Below are 7,536 nucleotides of genomic sequence, written 5' to 3' on the forward strand. Positions count from 1 at the left end.
AGGTACACACTTAATGCTTTTCCAAAAACTCAAGAGTGGTCAGCCTTAGTAGATGCTTACTACATCTCTAAGGACTTAGAGGTATGCACTCTTGAAATTCTATTTCTAACTCTTAAACTTCACGAGACTCGTTGTGTAGATTCTCAAGAATTAGAAAAATCTAACAACATTGCTCTAAAAGCCAAGAAGGACGAATCAGATGTCGACACCTCCCTAGACGATGATGAAACAACTTATTTGGTAAGAAAATTTAAGAAGTTTTTTAAAACTAATAAGTTCAATCAAGTGTAGGAAAAGAAAAGAAAAATAAGGAAGATAAGATACTATAACTACAATGAAGAGAGACACATCAAGGAGGATTGCCCAAAGATGAAGAAGAGGACAATAAGAAGGGACCAAGTACAACAAAGTGAAAAACCTTGAAGGCGACTTGGGATGAGTCGTCATCAAAATATGATTTGGAGGAGTACACTGGACTTGCACTGATGGCAAGCCACCAAGAGGAGGAGAGCATAGATGAAGGGGGAGACTCCTCAAAAGAAAGCTGTAGTGAGGAGGAAGAAACAGACTTCAGAGCGAATATGGTAAGTGAGGTATGTTTACTACCCCTGACAAGTTATACTCAGATATTAAATCAATGTCTAGATCACTATGTAAACTAAAATAAAAAAATAATAACTTAAAAAGAGAAGTTCTTGAATTAAAAATAATCTTAGCAAAAACTTACCCATTAGAAATGTATGATAAGTTAAAGGAAGAAAATAAAAAATTGAAGGACCAAATTAAAAAATCTAGAAATTCTGCATATCTTAATCAAAATGCCTGAAAAAATTATAGAAGTCTAAATTGGTATCTTAAATATCATAAGGGATAAATTAGAAAAATATCACAAAAATATATCTAAAGAAATTTCTTATTAACCCTATAGGTAAAAATTTATTTTGAGTCCCAAAATCTTTTTTAGAATAAATAAACGATTATGCATGTTTAAAAATATTAATTTGCAAAACCAAGTTCGTATGCTTACTATTATTTCTAAATTTTTTTTACTAGAATATAAAATCTCTTAGTATTAATTGTTTTTAGAATTTTCCTTTAAATAAAAGATTTTTTTATTAAAAATCATAATTTAAAACTTAAAATTCTTCGGATAATTATTTTGAAAAACCTAAGTTTTTAGAAAATTACAGTTATATTTTGAATACATAGAAAAATCAATCTGAATTTTGGACTAATAAAACTATTTTTAAAATATTTATTTCTAAAAAAAATTATAACTGGTCAAAATATTTTTTTTTTGTATAATCTTTCTACTCGAAATTCTTAGCCAAATTTTTTTCTACGGATAGAATTATTGAATTTCTATTCGAAAATATATTTTTATAAATTTTTAATAAATAATAAATTTTTTATGGATTATTTACCGAAAACTTTACATTTAAATCTAAAAAATCTTTTAAAAATTTTAATTTTTCTTTAATCGTACATTCTTTTATCAATACTTTGTAAAATATTTGAGGATTTATTTTAATAAATTTTTAAAATTTAACTTACAAAACCTATGTTTTTGTGCAAAATAATTTTATTTGTACTAAAATACTTATAAATTTTTCGTAATTTTTTTTGTTAAACCTTAAGACAAATTTTAAAATTTAAATTCATTTTTTTTTTGCAAATGTGGTTATTAAATATTGGAAATTCAGATTTCTTTTTTACAAATTGAAATCTATTTCCTTACCCTTACAAAAGTTTCAAATTATTTATCTAACTTTGCTTTTTCCAACTTTATTTTTGATATGATCAAAGAGGGAGAATGAGAGTTGAGAGCTTAAGTCTAGGGGGAGATTATATTTGTACTTTAGTAGCCTGTAAAAGTTACAGTTTTAACAATGATTTTTCCCTAACTCTAACTCGGGTTGATGCACATCAAAAAGGGGGAGATTGTTAGTACCCCGAGGTAGTTTTGATGTGATCAACTGAGTTAAATTAGGTTTTGTGTGTATTTGATGCATTGTGTCTAAGTGTGTAAGAACTTAGGAGCACAAGAAGTCGAGCGAAAGACGTAGCTAGCGAGAAGGACGACACGAGAGAGAGTCGACGGGCTCGGTACGTCTGAGGGACGAGGTGCTGTGGAAGAGTACGCTGGCAGACGAGAAGAAAATGAGCGGCGTTTCTGAGGGACGAGAAGCCAGAGCGGAAATTAAACTTGCTCGAGGAGAAGGCCGGAAGATGAGTCTAAGTGAGCCAAATTCCGAATGGATGAAATCATCCAGTCGATCGAAGCAATGGAAAAGCAAACGGAGTGTTGTGGAGCTGCTGGAGACCCCCTCAACAGCTTTGAAGGTGCCCTCGTGCTTTTTTGGTGGAAGAAGTCTTCAATCCCTTGAAGGCGCCTTCGCGCCTTTATGGAAGATGCCTTCAACCCTTTGAAGGCAACTTCGACTGAGCAAACAGTAATTGTTAGCGAAGATAGAATTTATTTTCGCACGAATAAAACTTGTCACATTGAAGGCGCCTTCAAGTCTATTGAAGGTGTCTTCCAGCCTTAGATAGAATTTTCCAGGGGCTATAAAAATACCCCTGGAGTTAGGAAATATTCAACAACTCAAGTATTCATTTCCTAGTAACTTTTTGAGCATTCAACGAGTGTAAGAGGCTTCTCCGCTTTCATCAAATGAGATCTTTGGTAAAAATTTTTTATCTTGGATTAACAACCACCTAGGTTGTAACCAAGTAACTTTCTGTGTCTCTTTATTTTATTAGTTGTTAAATTGCTTTAATTTAATTGTGCTACTAATCTTGTTTGAAAGATCGAGAAATTTCTATTTTTTATTTACAGATAATTCACCCTCCTCTTATCGGTCGCACGGGTCCTAATAGACACAGTATCTAGTGGGGTATTAGAATCTTGACTCCTTATGGGTGATTTCAACTTAATATTATGACCAGAGGATAAGCAATGAGAACCCAGTGACCGCCTATAAAATTGTTGTTTTTTTTAGTTTCATCACAGCCAATGAAACAGATGATATGAGCTCATTAGGGTGCAAATACACATGGACTAATGGCCACATGTGATCTAAACTTGACAGGCCAATGATAAACAAAACGTGGATGGAAACTGACCTAAGATGCTCTGCAAAATTTCTTCCCCCATCCTTATCATATCACTCTCCTTGATTATATTGGTAAATATCATGGCTGATTTGCAAAGGATTAAGACCCCTCAAATTCTAAAATATGTGGGCATCACATGATAGCTTCTTGCAAATTGTAGAAGACGCATGGGGCACTCACATAATTTGCAGGACAGTACAAGTTCAAGAAGAAGCTGTAACTATTGAAACCGCAGTTCACTGCTTTGAACAAACATCAATTTCACACATCTCTGCCTGTGCTCAGTGTGTCAAAGAAGCTTTAGAGGATGCCAAGCTATCTAGTCTAACATGTGGCAGAATGGTTGAAGATTATCAGAAGTAGTCAAGCAGGCTACGAGGCCGAATGAAGTTGAATTCTCCTTTTATTCACAGTATGTCAAATCATTGTATTTCAAAGCAGTAGATAAGAACACCAGATTCTTCCATGACTTAGTCAAGAGTACAATAAACGAAATAAGATAGTGGTGCCTCAAAGAAGCATAAGAGAGCTCACAACCAGCTGGCAGAAGTTGTGTCAGTTTGTTCAGCATTGCCAAAACTTGTTAGGGACAACAAGCAACAAAGAAGTAGTTCCAACTTCTATTTTCAGTCAAGGGAGAGTAGTTACTTTAGATCATTGCGCTCAACTCATCCAACCAATTACCCAAGAGGAAGTTAAGCAAGCCTTGTTCAGTATAGGTGAGACAACAAAGCCTTGGGACCTGACGGCTTTGGAGCGAAATTCTACAAACAGGCCTGGACAGTTACCAAATGACTTCACTGCAATGGTCCTGGAATTTTTCCAAACTGGAAAATTATTGAAGGAATGTAATCACACCTTCATTGCTTTGATCCCCAAATCCACTCATACTGTCACAGCCTATTGCAATGTGTTATACAAGGTCATCTAATAAAATACTAGCAGGAAGAATATCAACCATTGCAGGAGACATGCTTCATTCAGGCAAAACCATATTTGTAAAGAATAGATCCATAGCCGATAACATGCACATGGCTCAAGAATTGTTGAGAAGATACACAAGGAAGAAGAGGATCTCCCCAAGATGTGTCCTTAAAATAAACCTCTAGAAAGCTTTTGACTCAGTTCATTAGGATTTCATCCAGGAAGCACTGAATGGTCTAGGTTTCCCTACACGTTTTGTCTCATAGATTACGGAATGTATAACTACACCATCTTTCTCAATAACATTGAATGGGGGAATCTATGGGCACTTTAAAGGAGCCAGAGGGTTGAGGCAAGGAGATCCCTTATCACCCTACCTGTTTGGGTTTTGCATAGAAGTTCTCTCAAGAATGCTATGACAAGTTGCAGGGAGATCAGATTTCAAATACCATCCCAAGTGTGCAGGGTAACAAATCACTCACTTACCCTATGTTGATGATCTCTTGCATTTTTGATAGGGGAGATTTACCATCAGTGGAGGCCTTAATCATCTGTCAGATCAATTTGGGAATATGGATGGATTGTGAACAAACAACATGAAATCCAGAATGTATATGGATGACATAGATGAACAAACCAATACAAGGCTATTGCAACTCACAGGTTTCCAAGAAGGAGAGTTTCCATTTAGATACCTAGGAGTTCCACTTGCTTCTGAAAAGCTTTAAGTCTCATATTATAGCCCACTAGTAAACTCACTCATTCACAAGATCAATTCTTGGTCCAAAAATACTCTCTTATGCAGGAAAATTGTAGCTCATATCATCAATACTCCAAGGAGTGGAATGCTTATCAATATCAAATTTCCCACTTCCTTATACAGTCATAGACAGGATACATGCAATTTATTGTGGATTCATGTGGTCCTTAAAGCATCCATCTATATCCTGTATAGACATATGCACACTTAAGGATAAGAAACCTCATGGCTTGGAATAAAACATTCATATTATGAGTTATATTCTCCCACTTATACAATCATAGACATGATACATGAAATTTGTCATCAATTCATGTGGTCCTCAAAGCATCGACCTATATCCTAGATAGACATATTCACACCTAAGGAGGAGGGTGGGTATGGGGTAAGAAACATCAAGGCTTGGAATAAAGCATTGCTATCATAAGTTCTACGGAGAATTTAGGGCCAGCAGAATTCCCTGTGGATAAAATGGATTCATCACACATACTTGACACGAGTTGATCTATGGACATGGCAGGCTCATGACACAGAGATTCTCCATTAATCAAGAAGTTGCTGGGGATACGAGATGAGATTCTAATCAATGTTGACTCCCACTTAGATGCAGCATAGTTCCTAGTAGGATGGTTTGTTGGAGAGACTAGGAGTGTGGATAAGGCTTATCCATTCTCCAAGCAACCAAGAGTGACGAAATCTGGGTCACTAATATTGGGTTCCGAGTGAAAGTTAAACCAGAAAATGTCGTGGAAATGGAAAAGAACCCACTAGAAATCCATGTGAGTTCTAATTACATCATTATTTTGTAAAGATGTTACCTCTTGATATGTAAAACACTTTTGAGTTCCTGGAAAGTCTAGTCAATTTCAGCATGATTAATATGTTCGTGCCTCTACGGTATCCACACGAGCATAACCGTTGCCTATCTCATAAGCATAATTGGAGTTTCTCAATATCGTACACATAGTGCTAGTTGCCATACATATATATAAGTTTTAGATCAAACCCTAAGTGTGCGTTTGGTTCAAGTTATCATGTATAATCTTGGTTATGTGATTACCAAATAATCACATAACCAAGGTTATGGAGCATAAAACATAACCAAATGTTGTTTGGTTCAACTTAGGTCATGCAATAAAAACTTGTTTGTTTGAAGATTTTAATGAATAACCTAGTGTAATATTTTACTCTATTACCCTTAGTTACAAAATCAACCATTTATTATTATTATTATTATTTAAATTTTATGTGTTTTTTACTTTTGTCTTTTTCACTTTATTTCTATGTTTTATTATTATTATTATTATTATTTATTTTCAATTTTTATTTTTTTAATTATTTTTTATTTTTTTACTTTTTAATTTTTTTTACGTTTTTACTTTTTTTTATTGTTTTACTTTAGTTACAAAACCAACTATGCATGTACATAGATAAATAATAAATAATAAATAATAAATAGTAATCAGCTATCATCTTCTTACACGCATGTATATAAATAACCCAATTTTCAGCAGTATGCATCACACCATTTGGTCTCAAAGGCTCCGCAAATGTCACACCATCTAGATACAGTTTGAAATTTTTGTGAGGTAAATTAAAATCCAAAATGTATTTCATGTCACAACATTGACACAGTGATGATGATATTATCCACAAGTTTTAGCACAGTGAGTCCTTCAGCTGAGATGGTACCTCCTCTCCACAAGTGTCTGCACGCTCACTGCATCTGAAACTAGGGGCAGTTGCTACAGTTGTTTTGCCTCTCAAAGTTCTTACAGATGGTGTAGCTCTATGATATAAGTTCAGGAGCAATTAATAAATAGACAGTATAAATAGAGTAGAAGATATATGATATAAGGATACAAAGCAAAAGAGTGAGACTCTTCTTCATCTGCTTGCGTTGCATTATGAAGTTGCAAAGGCTTCCTGGATGTGAGAAGTGAGTTTCTCTGCAATACCAACAGGATTAAATTCACAATTGATCATTCTTTAGATTTCCCAAATACATTTCCAGAAGAATTTGAAATACTTTCAAGAATAGAATAAGCCATATAAATTTGGATTCAAAACTTGTGATCTTCTTGATCTGTTGATAGGATGCATGCATCGAGAATGAACTGCTTAATAGAGAGCGTGAATAGGAATGCTCTAATTTTTATCACAAGTTGATAGTTTGAAGTAAAATAAAAAGTCATCCTTAAAATATTCAGATGTCATTGCAGGGACACAATAAGAAATAACATCATGGACGATTAAGTAATTTTTATACCAATGGATAAGTCACCTGAGGCTTGTTTGTGATATTTCTCGACTGGAGATAATCTACAGTTGCGTGTTTGCCTGCATTCACAGTTATAGCACACTTTTCAGTTGCAAGAGTGCAGCTGACTTTTTTTGATTTAATGACTTGTGAATAATATGCTTATTTTCCGCTGCAGTATGTAATTGATCTACTCATAGAATATACAGCATACGAGGGCATGACAAATAATATAAAAATATTTTAAAAAATATTGGTAAAGCGACTAATTATCCACTATCAAATATTCCATGTAATAAAATCAAGATCAAATGACAACATTTTTTGCTCAAAGAATTCAGAAATAACATTGAGCCGCTTAAAGTTCAATCCAATAACATCCAAGTTCAATCCAAAAAAAAAAAAAGATTCATCCAGGTTAAATCCAAACAAAAAGATAGATCCAAGTTCAATCCAAAATATATCAAAACATAAG

General features: G+C 34.1%; 1 long non-coding RNA gene across 1 annotated transcript; it reads right to left on the reverse strand.

The window, feature by feature from the left end:
- Positions 1-6,488: 6,488 nt before the first annotated feature.
- On the reverse strand, positions 6,489-7,118 carry LOC122014142. Its single transcript, XR_006120608.1, has 3 exons — positions 7,086-7,118; positions 6,665-6,750; positions 6,489-6,590 (listed from the first exon to the last, which is right to left on the reverse strand). It is a non-coding gene; the product is annotated as an uncharacterized LOC122014142 (long non-coding RNA).
- Between the last annotated feature and the right edge of the window lie 418 nt (positions 7,119-7,536).

Source organism: Zingiber officinale, chromosome 1B, assembly GCF_018446385.1.
Source record: "Zingiber officinale cultivar Zhangliang chromosome 1B, Zo_v1.1, whole genome shotgun sequence".
NCBI lineage: Eukaryota > Viridiplantae > Streptophyta > Magnoliopsida > Zingiberales > Zingiberaceae > Zingiber > Zingiber officinale.